This window comes from Polyergus mexicanus, unplaced genomic scaffold (genome assembly GCF_030449975.1).
Source record: "Polyergus mexicanus isolate NDT 795.1 unplaced genomic scaffold, iyPolMexi1.0 SCAF_6, whole genome shotgun sequence".
NCBI classification, from domain to species: domain Eukaryota; kingdom Metazoa; phylum Arthropoda; class Insecta; order Hymenoptera; family Formicidae; genus Polyergus; species Polyergus mexicanus.
In genome coordinates, this window is record NW_027223326.1 from 9187842 (window position 1) to 9210708 (window position 22867).

The window sequence follows — 22867 nt, forward strand, 5'->3', positions numbered from 1 at the left end:
GAACCGGCGCGATTATGCTAGGCGTGCGGCGCGTCAAAATAGCGCTGAATCAGCGGCCATTAAAGCCGGTGAGAGAGCGCGGCCCTCATTATTGCGAGTTAAATCATCCGAGCGTTTATCCTTCGTAGAGAGTCGCTTGCGAGTCCCTAATTGGCCTTCTCGCACGATCGTCGTGAGAATGGAATCAACGCACGAGCTCGAGCAAGTGTGGCGTCGGGAGGGTCTACGATCAATTTCCGCTTAGAAAGAATAATCGAATCGTTATTTCGAAAAGCATATAATAATAAATATATGCATTATTTTACGAAAATTAATTTTATCGTGCAATTCTCTGTTAAAATTATGTCATCGATTCATGCAAAAATATGAAACTCAATAATAACAAGATATTTGTAATCCTGAGGAAATATTCTTCAGACTGTATATCTGTAGAAATTTGTTTAAAGAGATACATTCTATAATAAATAATTTTGCAATCATCTTTTCTTCTTCCTGAGAAAGTAACTTTCCTTGACACGCTCTTCTCGCTTTTATTACGCTTATCCAGATGTTCTTGCTTCTTTATCATAAAAGTCGCATATGAAATTTCTTCCGCAATCTCCTTAAATATAACGATGGCCCTAGAGCTCCGTGAACGATTATCGGTTCGATAGGTCTGGCACTTAATTCGCCGCGCGCGTCGTCAATATCCGGATGCTCTTATCCGCCTCGAACGCGCACATCGATTCGGCATGCATCCGGATTTGACAATCCGCTCTACCGCCCACGGTCTAACCTACATACGCGGCATGATGGATGCTCTTCCATGTCCGAGTATCGCGCGAGAACGAAATGCACGTTAACGATTGCCGTGAAAATCGAGAGCGCGAAAATATCTTCGGAAACGTAGTAAGAGTGAAAAAAAAAAAAAAAAGAGAGAGAGAGAGACGATGTCGTACGAGAAACTTTGTTCCTTTGGATCTTTATGGAATCTAGGCCAAGAGACCTGTCGACTTCTCTCCCCCCCCCCTCTCCCCCCTCTCTCTCTTTCCCAATGCCGGTATCCGAGGCTGACGACGCCCCAATCGTCTCTGTTCTCCTCGAATTGCTATCGATTCGATTCCTCTGGTCCTGTTTCTGGCTCGTATATATCTATGTATATGTCCGGAAGCTTATCATGAAACGTGACACTTCATAAACATCTTAGTCTGAAACCTGTGATACTCCATACGAAGCTTCTATCCATATCTGCCACCTTATCACATAAGACACAACAAATCGCCCCCATCATTGTTCGACAAATAATTAGACCTTCACAAATCTATATGTAATCGTCACTTGGGATCTAATGCTCCAATTCGGGAAATGTCGATATATTATTTCGCTCCATGTCTGTCTGCGGGAATAAAGCGTGTATGAAGGAATAAAAATACTAAAAAATTTCAACTTCTATGCTTAAAATAGAATATTTAATTTTATCTTTTCACACAGAGACTGTATAGATTATAGATATAGAGATAATTCAATCTCTCGTTCGCGCATCGTCATAGAACAATAATCCGTCACGCGGATTCTTAACGACGGCGTCGTGACAAATTGGCGCGTACACGAGCGACAATCTGTATCAAGCGGACGACGAGAACGCTCGTCGATCTGTCCGTAGAGAAGCCCGCTTCTGACATTAATACGTCATCGATTGTCCTATAAACGTGCGCGCCGCCGCTGGCGTGAAGTACCGATATTCAGTCCGCTCCAATCGTTCTAGTCATCATGCATCGACACAAACTCGCCTATTATAGGTAGATATCCTTCCGTGGTAGATGTTCATATGCAGTTACTTCGGCTCTTGCGTCGTATATACCTGTATAAACCGGATACATCCGTAGATGGAAAGGTATGCGCTCGGCAACCAGCATATTTGAATACCCGCGCGAGTACGATGCACTTTACTGCATACAAGGAAATGGCCGACATTAGTAGATAATGGCGTGAACAAATATATGAGAACCGCATATCCGTCATACAAATAGAGAAGAGACATTTCAGAAGCTTCATTCGTAAAATAATGTTCGTCATTACGTCGGATAATGATCGATAATACGTCGTATTCTTATCTCTAATTTACGGGATTTTAGCTACACGGATAATTAATATAAAACATTTAAGACTAATATGACATATAACGATATTATCGAAAAGATAATCGAATTTAAAGTACTCAAACGATCCTAATGGCAGTTTGTTAATTTATGACGTACTTTTATATATGTATAGTGTTCCTTCTACTCGCAAAAGTTTGCAATTCATAAAGCAAAATGCTCCATGTGTGATAAAAAAATAAGAATGGCATAAGTGCGTATATCCAGTATTCTTTACAAGGGGTCTGCAAACAACGATGGATATAAAATTTTTTTTTTTTACGTACAACGGTACGTGATCAAATTTAGAGTAATATCTTTAAAGAGTTCATAAGAGTTTAGTAAGTACAGCTGTTATAAAGTTGACAGTTTTACACAGCTGCAGTTTTTTCGTCAAATCTTATGACGTTTTTGAGAGCGTTTCATTCCACGACGCATTAATCTTTTTACATTTTATTAAATTAGTAATATTTCATAGAAGTTCTTTCTACGTTTACTTTAATATTGCAAATATATAGACTTATACAGAGTAAAGTTTACATCAAAGTTCAAGAATTAATTTTTTTCCTTCCATGCATTTAAAAATCTTTTTTTTAAGTTTAAGAGATTTTCCTTGAAACTTTTCTTTACACAAACGTAATATAATTATAAGCAAGAGGTGCATAATAAATTATTTGTTAGTGTAGTAACGTAAAACGAGAGAATATCCATTCTCATTGTGCAATTAAGATGTAAAAAAGCAATATCCTATAATTGTGCAGATATGTAGTAATCTTTTGTTGCAAGTTACGTGGTTTTATTTTTTCTCGCAAAAGTCTACCTTTCGTCAAATCAATTGTAATATTAGTGAGTTCGCGTCAATATATTTAATCATATTTCATTCGGACATTTATTACTCCAACTATAAATATATGTGATGAGCCGTAAATTGAATTCAGGGAAAGTTAACATTAAAGCGATAATATCTGGTATTCGCGCGCGTGCGACGTTATGCGAAATCAACGTGGAAATCCGTAGTTTATTTATATCAGACGGATAACGTTACTCTTGTGAGTAAGAGAGGATTAGAGAAATCACGGAATCGAACAGATTAAAATGGACATTCTGAGAAAGCAAAGATACGAGAATCGACCTGTCGATGCATATATCTTAGTTTTCGTTTTTCTCATCACTCTTTATGCGAATATGAAAACTCTTTCGCCGAGCCCGTATTTTAAAGGCTTCAAATATATTAAATCTAACACATCGATATATATATGTACATGTTTTTGCATATTTAATTATATATTTGCTCACTTCCATTAAAATGGATTTAATCATGGATATAGAAATTCTTACATTATCATATCGGAAATTAATAAGAAAACTGACAAGATTGACAAGTCTCACATATTTAAAAAAATTCTTAAATAAATACTGTCTTAACATTTTTCATCGATCGAAAATATTTGTCATAATGTATTCTCAGAATTTATTGTACATTACAGCGTCATAAAAAAAGAAAAGAAAACCACAATGAATATCACCCGTCATCAAGCGCGAATCTGGAAAGTCCGCCTTTACTATTGCTCTAATCTTGATGTCCAACGATCGACTGCGAAACGATATAAAACTCGAGCTCGAGTCAAGCGCGATTCGTAAGACAAACCCGTACGATCCGCATATCGCCAAGATTCGTCTTCCTCTCTAACCGATGTACAGCCGACGAAGTTTCAAATTGGCCCCGGTCGCCGGCTAGAGGAGACGAGCCCCAGGCGATCGACGACGCTCGTGTTGGCGCGCGATCCATATCAAATAATCCCTAAATAGAGAAGACGACATGAGAATATATCACGGTCTCTCTCTCTCTCTTCGTCGCAGGCTAAATTTCTCCATTAACCATATATTATATATACATATATATCATTAGCAACACACATCTACAAAGCGAGGTCAGTTAGAGGGAAATGTAAAGCGCACGCGTACGCGTTTACATGTGTCTACGTATGCTCAAATACAAATATCCGGTTATCATGTGTACGTATATACGGAGGTGTGTATACAATTTGCAAATGCATACGCGGCCCGAGACACGCACGTAGACGGGCGGGGAACACAAATCACTGGTGTAGAGAGGGACGACAACACCGAGGGGAGGTGCCTCCATGACATACGCGCGTAATTGAATCGATGAATGCGTGTGTGGCGTTATCGTGTGACGTTATAACCCTACACCGGAATTCAATAAAAATCGTTAAAAATAATTTCTATACCAATATTTGATTTTTCTTTCTATTAGTTAATATATATATATATATATATATGTATGTGTCAAAATTATAATATATTAATAATAGTTGACGATTTAATGTATGCTTATTGCTTCTCTCTATTTCAAGACATCTATCTCTACTAAAAAAAAAAGCTCTATTTAAAAAATAGAATTATCTACTGCATATAGAAATTCATATCCCATGAAAAAGAAATGCAACTGACGTATATGACCATAAATAATCATGCAAAAATAATTGTATTAAATTTATAATTATAAAGCTATTATTTGTGTATATACTATTATTTTAAAATATAAAAAAATATAAAATGATGCTGAACAATACATAATAGCTAAATGTATACTTTTGAGATCAATATAGGAGAAAATAATACTCGAAATTCAGTGTGATTCAGAATCCATCAATAATAGAAATTACTACGTAAATCTGGAACAAATCTATATACAATATGTTCAATTGATATCCTGCATAACATATGTAACATTATATATATATATATATATAATATTGTATGTAATGTGTGTTTCACTAATATGTTAACTAATATCCTGCCTATGAGCTACCGGTGCCACATAGTTACCGTTTGTACGTACACACACGGGGATATGTATACAATTTGCAAATGCACACGCAATACGATACACGCGCGTAGACAGATTGCGACGCAAATCACCACCAACATTGATGGGGTAGTGGTTTCATCTAATTAAATCGATCATATTTTAAATAAGGATTTTATTATTTTATTGTGTTTTCAATACTTGTGATTTCAAAAATAATTATAAAAATTTTTGTTAAGTCAAAAATTGTATTACATATAAGCTATTTATTTCTATGTTGAATATTCTTGTGAGCATATTTTCTACAATATTAAATATGCGATTTGTTATAAAATTGCTTATATTCCATACATTTTTCTTGATAATATACCATATCGTTTCTTAAATAAAAGAGATTAAGTATAATTAAGAATAAAAATTCATGTATAATTAAGAATAAAAATTCAATACATTATTTTTACGCTCTTATTTTGTTTCGTCTTTTATTTATAAATATATCGTCTTTTTATATTTTTCATGTATATATTAAAATGTCTGAGATTTACGATTAATTGCGCATATTTTATGAATAATAAAAAGCAATTATCAAGAAATGTGTTTCGTAATAATATGTAATATGTTACGATTGTGCAATAATTAGCATGATCGTCCTTGTTTGTGTAATTGCAATAAACGACATGACTAATTACATTCATGAGGCTAATGCATCTCAAACAACAAATCACATAAATGAAATCACAAGTGCATTTATAGATAGATATATCTCGTTCAATACTATACAAATACCTATGTATTATAATGTCAACATGATACCAATTATATTAATAACACTTATTTGAGTATACCAAAAAACCGACGTGTTTAAGATTTACTAACAGTTTTTCGCGAGCAAGGCTTTTATAAAAGTAACGTTCAATGAAAGATTTCTCTCCGCAAATATTTCCATTTCGCATACAAAAATCAAGTATACTTCCGGCATCGGTATGTATTTTCTCAGGTAGATCACAAGAATGGGACTACTTTATTTCAGAAAGCGAATAGAGGTAGACTATTCAATTTCCTTTCAAAAGCAGCAAAAATTTTCCCGAAACGTTTCCAAATACGTTTGCTGTAAAAACCAATGTGAATATTATCCCTAAAATCTAAATATATTGATAGGTATTCTAAAGAAACGGATAAAAAAAATTTAGAGAAGATTAATCTTTGATAGAAAACGTATTCTCAGGAAACATCAGATTATAATCAAAGAACGTGCCGTCACAAGCATATCATGCATCAAACTTTCATTATCTAATCTTGAATGTTCGTAAGCCTAAAACAAACATTCGTATATGTTTGATGCGCGAAAAGAATCTCAATAGTATTCAGCCATTCGGGCCTCAGACAAGACTAATAAAAGTGAATTCGAGGAAACACTTAAGCATAAGAACTAGCCAATTGCAAAAAATCTTCGGACGTGTTTCGAAAGGCGGTGGGATAGGAGAAGGGAAGGAAGGGACAAGTGCAAAAGGGAAACGATGCTGAGAGAAGAGAAATACCGAAGAAGTTCGCGCGTACATTGCCGAGAGCCGGGCATTTTTGAAACGAGCGTTCGCGTGACTAGGTTGGTCGATGGTTCGGCGTCGCGAGTGAGAGCGAGAAAGGTAGATGAGGAAAACACGGGGTGGAAAGCCAGACGAGAAAGAGAACGAGACAGAGAGAAAGAGGGTGGGCGTTCGAAGGGGACGCGCGGGGCGCGGGGGGGGGGGGAGGGTACGATAGGTGTTCGTTCGTTCGTTCGGCGCTCTGGTTCTGCGGGGGAGGGAGAGAGAGAGTGTACAGGAGAAAGCTGGTGGATCGATTCAGCCGCTCGAGTCGAGTCGAGACTACGCTTCGGGGCTCTCCGCGTACGCGCACGCAAACCATATGCTCTTATACGGACACGCGCAATCTTCCCCTTCCCCTTTCCCTTTTCCAACAAGGACGTGCGTGTGCGTGTAAAGACACCGCGGACTGATCACCATTTCAACTTGCAAACGGAAGCAAAGAGGGCAAAGAGGGCAAAGGGGAAACGGAGACGCGAATCGGAAAGAGGGCGGAAGGGTTGGAAAGTTCTGTGTTGACTTTCATCGAATTCAGTCCGATCTAGTTTAAGTGGATGCGGCTTTGGATTTTGTATCGCTATTCGCGGTCGCGTATGACGATGAGAGACAAGCTATATCGTTTCGAATTCGGGAAAAAAATCAATGAATGCCTTTAAAAATCAAGCAAATTTCGAAATATTTATATTTTTATTATATGTAATTTGGGGTGAATTGTTTCTCCCAAAACTTGACGATCTTTCTATATTGCGTATCTTTCTAAATTCGATATGCAAAATCTATAACAAGATGTTTTATTTTCAAGTACATGAATTCTAGAAATTTTATTTTACATCGTTATTTTTCAATCATGTTATTTTGAATTTCAATATTCCTTAAATTAAAAAAAAAATTATTCATATTTAAAATAGCATCGACTATAATTAAAAATAAAATTATTGCGCGATTATACATATAACATAATAGATACTGATATATATTCCATGGAATAAAAATATTTTAATAATAGCAATTTTGAACGCGTCATTCTTTAATATTACAGAATTCTAAAAGATTTAATTACGCGTGAAATGCGGTTCTGGCAGCATCCTCGAAAATAAAGTCTGGAAATTCGTGTTCCCGGTGTAGCTCGTTAGAAAAATTACAGGCCACGTCCTGTACAATGGCAAAAGACCAGAATGTTTAATATCTTCCGACTGTAAAATACATCTCGCGATATATACCGTCGCAAAATAACGAGTGCAACGCCCGTTACGCTCCGTTTTCGGTGGCCACCGCTTATTACGGATGTTCGTTCCGCTATGTGTTTCATTAGCATCAACCGCAACGTTTTATTACTGCTTGCGCTTAAGTATTTCGCAATTTACTCCGCCAAAAGTTTTAATTAATAAAACATTACAACGCGAGATTGCAATGCTTATATGCTAGATAAACAAATTTCGTGCCAATCGGCACGACAATATATTTCCGATTAAACTGTAACTTGTGACTTTGCATCAGCGCGCAACTATCGTAAATCTACCTTCTTGTATGCATATGCGCGTAAAACGATGTCACGGGAGAAATACGATCGTCTTTCGCGTTACACTTGTGTGGATCCCTCTCTCGAAATCCGCACATCTTGTACATTATTTCTTACTTTCTCATCGCACCATACTCTTTTTCAACCATTTCATTTTTTCATATATTTCCATTTCTTATTCGCGCAGCCGCAACATGAAACGGGGATCGGTCAGTGTGTTTATGAAAAAATTAAAAAAAAAAAAGAGATATGAAAGAGATAAATATAAATGTCTCGAACCAACGAAAGAGACAAAAGATACGGGATCGATAATAAATCCCTGCATTTCGTTTCGTACTTCATTTAATTATGTCAATGTAATTTTCTTGTATGAATCTGACGCATCTCTCTCTCTCTCTTTCTCTTTTGCACACATATGTTTACTCCCTCAATTTACGCATACGGGGACGTTCGCACGCAATCGACCCGTGTGTACGCGCGCTACCCCGTGTAGCACGTATGCTTGAATGCGCGCAAGCACGCACGCACGCACGCACGAGCGTGGAAACGGAGCGGTTGCGAGGAGAGAGAGAGAGAGAGAGAGAGAGAGAGAAGGATGAAGATGGAGAGGCCAACTCCGATCTCTCTCGCCTCCGTAAGCGCTTCTGTCAACTGTACGTCGCTACCGGGGGGGTGCATAGTCGCATTGCTCGCGCGCTGCAGTCAACCTCCGCACCCTCTCCCTCCTAGCCTCTCCCCCCAACCCCCCTCGCCGTCCATCCGATCGTACTTGCAGTCGCAGCCACCACGGCGCGATTGTGTGTTTCGCGGTGCATGCCGTTTGTCACCATTCAAGACGCTGACGCCGAATGCCGAGCGAGTTTCGCCACGAGCCACGAGTCGACGACGGGAGAGAGGATTCTCCATCGAGATCTCCGAAGAGGGGATGCATCGAGGGAAACGAGGAGCGAGGAGGGAGGAGCGTTCACGCGTTTGCGGAAGACGCCGTCGTCGCGAAGCTTAGGTGACCGCTACATCGCGATTGTTCCGAGAGATTGCGGAGCGCGATCGATTATTTTAACACAGTCGTATTATTATGAAAAACCTCCTATGTATACGCTTATACAATACTATGTATGATTAACCATACACCATATTAATATTCTATATTTTTCTTTTCCTTCTTTATATGAATCTTCAGGCATTATTGCAGCTTATCAGAAAACTATGGATGTTAATTCAATCTTCTCTTTCTCTCGCCTTAATTACAATTCGCGCAATGATCTATGAAGTAAAAGCAAGTCGTTGATAAAATTGTTATCGTTGAGAAAATGAGTTTAGAATTTTTTAAGGAACCCCCGAAAAGCAGTAACAGTTGGTTCTTTGTCCCGAGGATACGCACGCAAGTGGAGAGTAACAAAGGATATAGAGCCGAATCTGATAGAATCCTCCCGTCCGCAATATGCACGGTGCGCGATTACTCTGTATCTTGTGAAATCAACAAGATTATCCATTGACAAAATCGGACCATCTGCGCATTGTTCAGATTTGCGATCAGTCAGCGTGCGCGATGTCCGAACAACAGCCCGTCATGATATTCGCGATAATCCCTAGCATTAAAACACGATACAAGGAATGTTACTCGCGTCGCGATTATCTATTTTTTTTTTTTCAATGTGTCATTAGCTATCGTTAATTATCAACTATTAATTATAGAACTTAGATCAAAGCCATACAATTCTTCCATACAGCCTTCTCACGCTATTATATATTATAGATAAACTTTACAAATTATTATCCTCTTCCGTTTTCTAACTCTGAACGCGCTTCATATCATGAATGCAGAACTCATTCTGCATTCCGTTTCCTCTCGAAAATATCCCCCGAAACGAACCACTCGAAAAGTTTTCTCGCGATAAAACATACGGGCCACTCAGGAACGGACGTGCTAAACGCATGTTTAATAATTGAAACCTGCTCGCGTTCGATCGATATCGCGCGCTGCTAATCGTGCCGCCGCCGCCGCCGCCGCGAGCAACGGATCCGATTTGCATCTCACCCCTTTCAATCGTCGTCAATGTTCCGCGTATAGTCTAATGCCGCGAACAATGTTCTCGCAACAAGTGTGCGTCTGTGTAAAAAATTCGATTACAGAACCGTAATGCGAAAACGGCCGTTATAATCGTCGATGTTGGAAATTTTTCGGACCGGCCCGGCCCGCGGCGAGCCGCCGTAACCGAATTTCGGCTTCTCTCGTTGCTTCCTCGCCTCTCTCATCGATATTCTATTAATATTTCAATATTCCCGGCCAGCTGCCTCAGACGCGAGACAATATCTACGGCAAGTATGCATCTGTCGGTCCGTGACGGTCGGCAACAAGAGCGCCATAGCGGAAACATCATCATGCGCAATGTAAGAGTAAGACGACCCGTGTTGCTTTACAGCGGCAACTTTTCTCCCGATCGCGCCAAAAGACTATTCTTATTTCGACAAACAATAACGTCCGATGGATCGAAAATAAATTTTTTCACATTACGCGTACCATTTTTTTTCCAAAGACGGAAAATTATTGTGGAAATTATTCAAGAATCTTAATCGTTGAAGAACGTGCATAATATCATATATGCGAACGAATAACGTAAGACCCAATTCGATTGAAAATGAGGAAAGTAGCGCTACTATTCATATAGTTTTTATCGGTGCATCCAGATCGAGAGTCAAAATGCTTTTCTGCATATTCCGCATTCCTTTCTCGCGCGCAAACGGAAAATCGATACGTATTCGAGAATGGAATCTACATCTTTCGCGTGTACGGATACGTACATGCGTGGAAAATATAAAAAAAAATTGTTCAAAGATATGTGAACATAGCTATTTCCGGTTTTATGTATATTCCATTTATCGCTAGATAGAAGCGTAAACGCGCTCTACTACGCGTTTTTTATTCCCGCGCAAATGGAAAAGAGTACGAATTTAAAATAGACTTTCCATTCACAGATCGAAAACTGAAACAGGTTTCTGAGAATGTCTCGCGCCATCTTTTCGGACGGAAACCGCAGAATGAAATCTTCGATATCAGCGCGCGTGAAAAATGTAGCGAATAATATCCTCAGAAACGAGACGATGCTACGTCGCAGTTTGCTATGTGGATTATGATTTTTGTATATCGGTTACATCGGCTTGAAAATATCAAAGATGTTTTTTAAAGCGAGCCGGGCTGCATTTTGCATAACTTTATTACGTTTATTACGAAACTCTCTTCGCTAACTGCATAGTTTCAATGAAACATAAACGCAATTCGAGTACTCTAAAATTGAAAAGCCAATCATGATGCACAAGTTTGCCTTATACTATAACAATGACAATCGATCCAATTAAAACTTAAGTACAATTCTAATTTCGAGTTGAAGCGACGTAATTAAAGTTTATACATTATGCCCCGCATTCTCTCGCTGCTCATAACGTGTAGCATGCAAATTGCACGTTTACCATTACACTCCATTATTATAAATACCTGTTTCCCAACGCACCAATTTGCTGCACCGTGGATTCGATCGATTGGGCCTAACTTTCTTCCACAGCCAGTTTTACTACACTAAAACAGAAAATATATGACATCCCATTTAATATTTCGTAAATATAAATGCAAGCTTGTATACATACGTACATGTATGTGTAAAGAAATTAGTTTGACGTTAAAGTAAAGCTTGTTTATTTTCTCCTTTAATTTCCACTCTTTTAATTCTCATCTACACATTCAACTCTTTTATATTCCAATACAACGCGCCTAATTTTGTCCATTCGACTATTTAAGCATTAAAATCGAATGAATACATTTTGAATGACCGCAAACACTTTATTCCACTGAGACGCTCTGCTTCATAATGCCGTTCCCTATTCGATGCTAACAAGGCGTAAGCATCCGAATGAACTAGTCTCATTGAGTACTTAAAAATGATGATATAACCGGAATTGACTAAGTTACTCGCTTGCTAAGCGAGTCGCTCCAACATGGTCTTAAGATACGTATAAAATATATTTATGTTCAAAATTTTTTATTAATCATCTAAAACGATTATTATACGTTATTAATTTAGTCGCAAAATTATTCGATGCTTGAGTTTATCTTTTTTCTATGGCTCTTTCAATCATGTCAATAATGCAATTTACATGCGTATGCGACTATCGAAGTGATAACGTTGAAATTGTCGCTTGTTCGAGAATTCAATATCCGATGTAAACGTCATGGGAGAATACAATCGAGATACTTATCTAATCAGCGGACAAGTAAATCCATTAATATAGCTATGTATTTCCAAATGAAGCGAGACACCGTATTGATTAGAAACTTAAGTTACTCGCCGCGGCATGGAGTTATTATCACTCGTCGGAGACACCCGACGTACAGATTAACCGTAACGGAGCAACGATAAAGGCACATTTGCACTTCGCGAGAAGCGTGCTTATGTTGCGTAATTACCCGCGAGAGTAATCGCAATCAACGCCTCTCGTACACGATCGACATTACGGTTCAACAACTCGACTGCCGGCGTTCACTCTATTGTTCTGCCCGTCTAATGCCCTTCCCTTCCCTTCCCCCTCCGCCCCACGAAAACATAATACGCAGCAGTCGCGCCGCATTGATAAGAGCTTGCGCGAACAACGAATGCTCTCCGCGCGACTATCGTTGAAAAGTGAATTATCTCGGGACGAGTATCTCGTGACATCGATCGCGAAATGCGAGTACGGATCCTTCGCGACCGAATGGCTAGACTAATTAGATGATAGAACGTTACTCGAGAAGCGCAAAAGCGCTTCTAACGAGCGGTGTTGACCGCGATACCGCCAATTGCGGAAACGATTGGCTAACAAGACCGATCTCGGAGAGCGCACGCTCAAAATCGATCGTCGAACCGGATTATTAACGAGCGAGATAACGACAGACTGTCGACAGATCGACGACGAATAACGATCGCAGAAGCCTCTCAATTCGTATTAAAAATTCAATTCCCTCTTAAAAAATCGTATTATATAATCAAAGTTTAATACGTAGATTTTTTTTTTAACATAAAGTATAGAGTTTTAAAAGATCTTTTATATATAAAATACCATATATAAGGATCTTCCCAAAAATTATACGATTAATATATACATATATTTATATATATATATATATATATATTTTTTTTTTTTTTAATTAATTTCTCGAAATATATATGATTGAATGATATAATCGTTGAACAGATTATTAATAATAAAATAATAAAAATCTCTATCGTATCACTGCATTGCTTTTTAAAGACCAAAACAAGAGATATAAAAGCCGTACAAAATTACTTATTATTTATTTATTTATATCTTTTTATTTAATTATTTATTTTATTCGTGCAAAATCGGAATAAAAGAGTGTTTAGAATAATGTTTGAAATCTTAATAGCGAGCGAGCAGACTCTGAGAACAGGAGGACCAGCCACCCTTTGGGATGGTAATAATGAACGTCGCGTGGCGAAAGGGTGCCGGTTACGTTGGCCCTTTCGGCTGTCCGGAGTGCCGTTATTAATGGAGAACGAAATAAATTTTGGCGCGCGCGGCTCGGCTTATTATAATCCTCGCTGTATATACGTTGCGCGCTTGCTCCGCCTCAACCCTTTGCGTCGATTCGCGTCGTCCCACCCCGGTACTTTCACCTTTCTATCTGCCCTGCGCCGCATGACACGGCGGATTATCGTGCGTCGTGTCGAGATCGTCGAATTATTCCACGGTCGACAACGCCCTTTTTAAGTCTGACGAGAATGCTCACTTCTCACGCACGTGAAAATGTGCGTCATCCCGTCTATACGCAATGTTACGAAACTATTTCGATCCTCTCTAATATGTAATATTTTTTAATTTAAAATTACAACGTATACAATGTATACATAATACAATAATGTTACGTATGATTATTATATATATATATATATGCATATGGTGTTTTAGAGAGAGTTTGTGTTTGTAATATAAATCTTTGAAGAAATTTTGAATAAATTTAATGGGAAAGCGTTAATCATAATTATGACTGTAATTTAGATTTAGAAAAAAGAAATAGAAAAGAATAGTTACTTAATTAAAGTCGGTCAGGTAAAGATGCTATAGATGTAAAGAATAATGTAAAGGTATATCCGGGTGGGAAATATGCAATTTCGTAGGATCGCAATTCCCGAATCGAACATATTTTCTTAAGATCAATAGTCCATCCTTTCCTGTCCTTTACAAGAAAATGTATCGCGTGGCCTCCAATCCATTAATTTAGTTCCCACTCGTGACCACAGACGAGATCGTGCGGTTGCACCAAGAGTCATGGCTCAAGCCGGAAACTCGAACGTCGAACAAAGTTGCCCGTGAGAGACCGCGATACTCTTCCCACAATGCCAATCCGATACAATATTTACTCGGATCTGGTCCAAAGGCGACTTCGCGAAATAGTTGCATATTTTACGGGCGAAGACAGAGATACAGCGCGTGATTCAGATTTATATCTTACGATAAAAATTTATATATACCATTGTGTGCATCGAAATTTATTGTTTTAGATAAATTATAAAAGATTTGATCTTTTTGTATATACAATAATGACCGATCTTTTATTATCTCTTATTTTATTGATATGTTAATCAAAATCGAAAAGATCTGTATTCAATGATATAATTGATGATTCTCAATTCGATTGATCATTAAATTCAATGAATCCCCGACTAATTTTTGCCGTGTTTATTGACACGTTAAATCCGGAGATTTCAACATCTCGCAACAAGAATAGTTCTGACACTTGCAAGAAGATTTCCGGGCGTCTAATCTTTGCGTTTTCGATTAATGTTTCATTAAGTTCTGTTGATCTTACGTCGGCAGCTTTCCATCCGCAGTGTCGAAGTACCTTGTTTCCCTTGAAAGATCGTCGTTCCGACGATTCTATCCCGCGATTCTCTCTTAGTGTTTATGTAGGAGGGCGAAGTCGAAAGGAGATGCAGGATCGAAGACGGCTGGGTAGCATGCCGAGGTGCTTTAAGCCGGCAGCTTCGCGTGAAATTCAAAGTCAAGAAATCCTGCCGTAGATGCCAAGTCAAACTCATGGAATTAACCGATATGTCACTGGCGCCGAACTTAATGCATTTAATATTTTTTAACGATCTTTATTTTTTCATAAAATTAATCGTTATTATATTAAAAAGAAAAATATTTCGTGCTCGTTTAAATTAATATTTATGAATTTATCTCTCTCTCTCTCTCTCTCTCTCTCTTTCTTTTTCTCTCTCTTCCTAATATAATATTAAGATAAATAAAGATAAAAAATTCAAGATTGTAATATCTTTCCTAAATCCAATCGATCTTCAAAGAATACACTCAATCCTACTATTTCCTTGACTTGAGAATTTTGTTTAATTCTTTATATGCATATGGTGTATTAAGAATAAGTTAGATAGCATATTCTTTATTAGAAATGTTATAAAAGTGCAATTTTTAATATTTATAATAATGAGATTTTTTTGTATGTATTATAAAATTTTTGTTTAATCAAAGAAATGATTTTCATACCAAAATGAAAAAAAGATAAGAAATTTTTTAACAGATTAGAGAGAAACGTTCGTTATATACATATTAAATATAAGATTTCTAAATTATTACAGGGAGAAACTTGCTTTGCTACAACCGCGTAAACTGCTAAACGCGTATACGTATTTATTATAGTTAATTTTCATTATAGGAATCGCGAGAGTACCAAAGCGAGAACACACTGTGCCCCGTGAGACATCGAACGGTCCAGGCAGACAAGGAGAGTAAAAGCAAGACGGTCTCGAACCGCAGGTGCAACCATCCGACGCCCGAACGCCGAGCACAGAAGGAGTACGTGAACACGTGCCCTCCCCTCTCTCTCTCTCTCTCTTTCTCTCTCTTCACTGTCTCGGACAACACCGAGAATCTCCCACGGGATAAAACCAAACCCGGGACCACGCCGGTTCCATCCTCCTATATACGCGGTCGCGGCAAGCGGTTCCTCCGCTCCGTCTGGACCAAACCGTTTATCCCGCCGAACTTTCAGCCTCACCGAGTCTACTACGTCCGACCAGCTCCCAACTCCCAGCGTTTCTCCCTCTCCCGACAGTTCCCGACCACCACTTGGAGCAGACACCAAACGCCCGGGGCTCCGAGCTTCCTGAATATTTTATTTACTCGTCGCCCCGCTTCTTCCTCTTCGCCTCCTCGGGTTTCTCGTTGCATCGCCTTTCTCTCTGTCTCTTTATCTCGCATGTATCCCGCTTTCGATGCCCCCCTCTCGTACTCGGCAGTTCTACCGTCCATCTTTACCTTCTTCGATTCCCCGAGTCTTTTTACCTACTTCATCGTCCTATCGCCAACCACTATTGCCTCTTTTTACCCTTAATCGCGTGAATTTATCTTGGTTAAGAACGTCTTCTATAACAGCGCCGCTCGCTCTTACTCTCCCTTTATTCAGTTTTTTTTTTTTTCCACATCGATATCACATATAACAGGCGTACCTGCTCGAATATACGCGTTTATAAGCGCGGTGTGCAATTATGGTATATAAAATTCGTACGCTGTGCCGCATAATGATCCCACTTCCCGTGATCGTCTTTTCGATTTTACCCAACTGCCGAATAGACGCGATAATGTTCCTCTTTTATGATCGCACAAAATCAGTAGATTTTTTTTTAATTATTCGCGTTATATCCGGAGCATTGCAATTTTCTCGGATTTATTCTCAAACTTTTCTCGTCGAAGGTTGTATAACAGTAAGAGGTAAAAATTGGCAATTTTATTCACCGAGTTGTCGTCTAAAATCTTTGTAAAGTCACGAAAACTTCTTTAAAAGAAACGATTTAATGTTGTTTGAATTGAATGTCATTACTATGGGATATTCTTAATTTTAAAACAATTTAAATCGAGACGGCACGTTCGAGTTTGGAAATAAATATACGTCCTATACCTATACTTTGTCTTTCTTTCATTTAACTGTATATATCTTGCAATTGTTAGATTTAGTTTAATCGAAGCGATTTCATTGAATATATATTTTATCCTGTTGGAGTCCAACTTTCCCAAGTCGCATCAATTTTCAATCGCGTAATTGGAACACTATCGATTCCCCTACGCTAAAATAACCGCTATTCTTGTTAGATAACTCGACTTCCAGCGGTTGCGGTTCAGAGCGTTCGACGTCTGAGACAAGCCGTTGAATATACATATACATACATACATATATATATATATATATATATATATATATATATATATATATATATTCTCTCGCAGCGAATTCCCCCGCTATAGCCGAGGCGGAAGCGGATAATCAAATATCCGCGAGAACCGGCCGGAACTGGTTACCGCACGAAACAAATTTGCCGCGATCGCGCACATAACTTCTCATTGAATGTTATAACTTCATTAAAACGAGCAAGCGAGTGGATATACGACGGCGCGAGCGAAATGAGATTATGCAGGATGCATCGTCCCTTCGGTTTCGGGCGCGGACTTCTTCGTTAATTTTGCATCGAGATTCCGCATGCGTCGTATATACGTGTACACTAGGCCCACACGGTAATGTATGTCGTGTATATATATATATATATATATATATATATGTGTGTGTGTGTACGCGTATGTATCGAGACCTAATCCACGACGAGGATGGCCGGTGATTTCATAGGGAATTAATCGATCGGGAAGGGTAAATTCGTGTGCCGGTATTAAAGGATTTCCCCATGGTTGCTGATAATTCGATTGTACTCCTATACATACACGCATACGAAGAACAGATACGTAACATACGTACACATGCGCATATATATATATATATATATATACACGGACGCTGTTTCGAAGCGCAGTCGGCCAGAACGAATGAAATCCGGAATAAATTCCTAGTTACAAGCTCGCGAGCAAAAATAAAATCCACTCGCCGTCGGCGTCGGCATGCCCGTCGTAAATTTCACGCCGTCGCGGATGCAAGATATACATAATCCAGGCTCGTTCCATTGTCAATGCTGCCGAGCTGGCGTTATGTATATGTATGTACGAATTACATTTCTCTCGCGCTACCTCGCGAAAAGAAGACAATGCTTTATTTTTAACTAGGAAAGGCGACTTGCGCTTCGTACCCGTGTCCATTTTTAACAAGTCCTTCCACCTGCCATTGCTACAAAAATCGTCTACGGAGTGTCTCACATTTCTCTACATTATCTTTCAAGTGAGAGAGAGAGAGAGAGAGAGAGAGAGATTGCACACATTTTTAGAAAAATTAAAATCTCCATCATTCCATACAATTAAAATGGCAGAAATTAGGGATTATAATAATTTAAAAACTTCATAAAATTACAGCAATATCTAAGAAAAAAGAAAAGAAAGAAGAGATGCTTGTAAAAAAAGAAGAGGGCGATTTTTTTTGGAATCTTAAAGAAATTGTTTAGCATCACGTAGAAACAAATGATTCAAAATAATAAGTCTGTGCGCTTGCACTTCTGCACATTATACATTTCAAACAAATGTATAGTGCACGTTTTAGCGAAAAGAAAAAAAAAAGAATAATATATACATATATATATACATAAAGCGTTACGCTAATATATCCGTATTTTTTTGTACCGTTTCTGCTTGATATGGAAAAACAAATGTTACTTTATTTATATAGAAATTAATGTGCCCGTAGTTACATCGCTAGAAAAAAAATGTAGAAGAGGCGTTGTTGGAAGAGAATCACGTGACGTTTAAACAGCACGTACGTCAATAGAGCGCGTTACCAGGATTGTGTAGCCTTCGCGTAAGAAGCCATTACTCGTCGTGTTTAACATCCGAGGGAAAGCGCCTGCCTCAATTAGCGGGACAGACCGTAAAACCCTTTCCCATGCCGGAAATCAGCTCCGATCCTTATCCGCTTTGTAGCCCGGGTGCCAAGAAAGCGCGCGCAGCACGATAATTGCTTTTCTGCCCGTGGCACAACGAAAATATTGTTGCTGCTGCCGGCGCGCCGCTGTGCTGATGGCATAAATTTAGCAGAAAAAATAGAAAGAGTAATCGCCTTATCACACACATACACACAAACGCACATACGCGAGGGTCCCCGCGACATCTCTCCAACCTCAGCGAGCTTAAAAGCGGGGAGAATTTCGTAGCTATTGCAAAGATTCTTGGAATTCGCATCTGTTAATCTACCGCAAACGACTTCAAAATTTTTAATCACAATTATGTTCTTCTCATAAAGATATTTTCGTTGAATGATCTTTCCTTCACCGATTTTACGTAGAAAATTCTAAAAGATATCTATATCGAAATTTTTTTTATTTGCTCCCCCCACACCATACGAGAGAGAAAGAGAGAGAGGGAGAGAAATTTTCATTTAAATAATTATATTTAAATACAAAAGTATATATGTATATTAAGAAAAATAGGAAGTATCGTTTCTTTCAATAGATTTTTTTTGCATACTACGGTTAAAAAATTGCATCTCACATATATAGCGGATATATGACAGAAATGCAGAGCTATAAAACGATAATGATTTAACTAACGAAGACGAATATACATACAGAAGGCATGAGAAAAAGGAAGGCGAATGAACGTGCGTAGCGTGAGTAGCGTATGTAATGGAAACACAAAAGTAAATTACTACGCAAATGCTAATCAACGCAGTACACTCGTAGAAAAGAAGAGAAAAAAAGGGGACAATGATTATTTTTCCCGCGGACCACGTTACTACTGAAAGAATAATGTTCGCGAGCAAAAAGGAATGGCGGCAATTCTGAAAAATGTGAAATGGTTTTCTACCAAATCTTTCCTTAACCAACCTCTAATTTACATCATGATTATAATTCGCGCAAGAAAACATTCATTTTATGTACAATAAACGTCCAAATTAAAATATCTATATAATATAAAATAAAATTCAAAAAAAAAAAAAAAATAATAATAATAATAATAATAAATTTATCTCTAGAGCACACGTTATAGCTTATTATATATCCATTTTCTCATCAAAGAAGAAAAAAAGGGAAAAAGTTCAGAATTGTATTTGAGAAAGTAATATACCGGCAAAATATGCTGGAGACTAAAAGATAAGATGCGAAATAATGTTCGCGCGGTTGCCGGAAAAGAAGAGACCGAACACTCCCTAAATAATAATAATAATGATAATAATAATAATAGTAATACCCCGAATATATATAATTGCGGAAAACATTCCCGGTGATATCGAGGGCGGAGAGAACGGTAATAATAGCCGACGAATAATTTGCACCCCGGATGCTAATAAACGTCGCGCGCTGGAAATAAAAAGAGGAGAGAGAGAGAGAGAGAGAGAGAGAGAGAGAGAGAGAGAGAGAGAGAGAGAGAGAGAGAGAGAGAGAGAGAGAGAGAGCAATCGAGTATTTTTCCCGCGACCCAACCGAAAAAAAGTAGTGTTCGCGTGATTTCCGCCCCCTAAAAAAAGACAAAAAAAGAGAAGAAAAACGCGGGAGAGACGGTCCCCGGGGACAAGACCGAAGGCACTCGCTGTTAATAGGCTTAAGTTATTAAACGAGGAGGAAGGGGAGGGCACAGAGGGGTCGACAGGTGTGAGCACCGTGAACCGTCGCACGCTCTTTCGCAGTCGCGCCAATCGCTAGATAGAGAGATACGCGAGCCTTCAATCTCTAAGGGCGAAAGCCGCCCTTTTATATCCGCAAAACTGCAAAATCATCGCAATTCGCGATTTAAGGTCACGTCCGCGCTTCTCGAAGTTATCGGCGAATACGGATACCGAAGACCAGCACCATCCGCGATAACGAGACACGTGCCCCCGTTTCTAAGCGCAAATTCACGAATTGGTGCGCATTCAATGCGCTCTTACGCGCTAAAACTTTCCAAGGACGTATAACCAAGGGCGCTTGACACGTTCGTTACCTTTCGATCGTTAAGTTTCGATATTATGACTCTCAATATTAAAATTTATCATTTAATTTCATTTTCTTCCAAGAGAATTATAGTACAATTTGCTATCACTTACAAGCAATATATTTTCGTTAATAGATATGTATTTAAAAAAAAAATCCAATAAAAAAGATGTGAAAAATAAATTTAAAAAAATTTTAACATAACCAAATATTCCTCATGGAATTCTCATGATTTGTACAGGTATATAATATACATATATATAAATTTCATATTGATTACTTTTCGATGTGCATTTTTGAATGTGTAAGCTTGAAATGTTTCGTCGAGCAACTTTGATTTAGAATAATTGCGGCGATGCCATTATAGCGCCTAAGCGGTAACTTTGGAGAGCGTTAATAAATCACGTCCTTCATTTTCTTTAAGACAAGACGCCGCCGTTGGAAAATGCGCATGTCTCGGGATGGCAACGCGGTAATGCGGTTGGCGTTGCTGGTTTATAAGCGCTGCTACCGTAAGCACTACGGTGTCGCGTATTTTCTGAATGGATCGCTGCGCAGCCTCCTTAGCTCTTGCCTGACTAGCGGAGATATACGGCCACGGGCTCTTAGAATAACTATTTTCCTCGTTGAGCGAACAGTATGACGCTTTTAATATGTTGCGCATTAAATTTATATAAAGAAGAAATTGTACTTAACGTAAAATGAACGGATTTATTTAATATAAAACTATCTTCGAAAGATGATTGAAATTTTAGAATAAAATTTTTTATTCTCGAGTTATGTTAAAAATAATCATTTACAAATTTTGCAAAATACTGCACAAATAATGCACACAGAAAAAAACTTGGATATCAAACTACAAGTTCCAAAAATATTTTGCAATATATATAATTTCATTATTACACATTGCCTTGTCAAACCTATCAATAAATTAATAGAATGATAATATTGATAAAAAATATCTACAAATCGTACGAAAAAAAAATTGGTCTAAAAATACTTTCACATTAAATTTAGAAGCACATCTATTCGCGAGATGTGCGAGATGAGTATCAAGAGAATTTCAGGAAATCACGCCGCTAACAAAGTCTACCACCCGCCTATCCGCTGCTAACAAAGTCTACCCGATAATCGCTTAGGTAATTAACGTTGATTAACGTCTCCTAAACGCGATTTCAACGCGAAGACGCTCCGATGGTAGATGTGTCTCCCAATGTTTCCATCGAGTGACTTTGAAATACAGCCTCGAAGTGTCTTATCGTGTCAAACCGAGCCAAGACCGTCGCGCCAATGTAAATTTAACGGAACAGATTAAAATTTGAATATTAGCATTCATGTGTTATAGACTACGCGAAACACGTTTATACTCTATATCATTTTTTTCCTATTCGATCTCGTATAAAAGAATACAAAGAATATAAATTTAATGTTTCCTGTCATTGATAAATTTAAAGATTTCTTAGTACAAAAATCCATTGCTTTATGCACAACAATAATATAAATACATATATTTTAATGCGCGCTCCATTCGTCTCACGTTTCAAAAGCACATATTGTATATTTTATTGCAGAAATATATATTCTATTATCTGGCGCTTATTTTCTTGTGCGTACTATGCTTTCTGCGCAGTTACATTTTCTATCGCATTAAAATAACAGAACTGGAAATGGAAAAAATTTCAGGATTCTGCTCGGATCGCAACACAAGCGCACAGATAGATGCTGCTATGCTGAATCAAGCATGAAAGGAGAGAAAACCTCGAAACATCGCATCCGGCAAACAAGCCGCGCATTAAAATGTATCGAGCAAAACTCTGTGATTTAAGTTGTGCAAGATCTTCAAATTTTCGAACAAATCATATTTCATTTACAATCCTCTTGATTTAAAATCGATTATTTTATTTTAATAAAAAAAA

At 38.1% G+C, this 22867-nt stretch overlaps 1 protein-coding gene across 7 annotated transcripts in view; it reads right to left on the reverse strand.

The window, feature by feature from the left end:
• Positions 1 to 22867, reverse strand: part of LOC138933807 (uncharacterized) — a 249198-nt gene that overhangs the window by 171708 nt on the left and 54623 nt on the right. For 4 of the 7 annotated variants that reach the window (XM_070296807.1, XM_070296808.1, XM_070296806.1 and 1 more), the window contains exon 2: positions 11546 to 11626. The gene's annotated coding sequence lies outside the window, so the exon portion shown is untranslated. Of the gene's footprint in view, positions 1 to 11545; positions 11627 to 14911; positions 15102 to 22867 lie in introns of those variants that run through there. The other 3 variants (XM_070296812.1, XM_070296811.1, XM_070296809.1) reach the window with 2 other exon arrangements.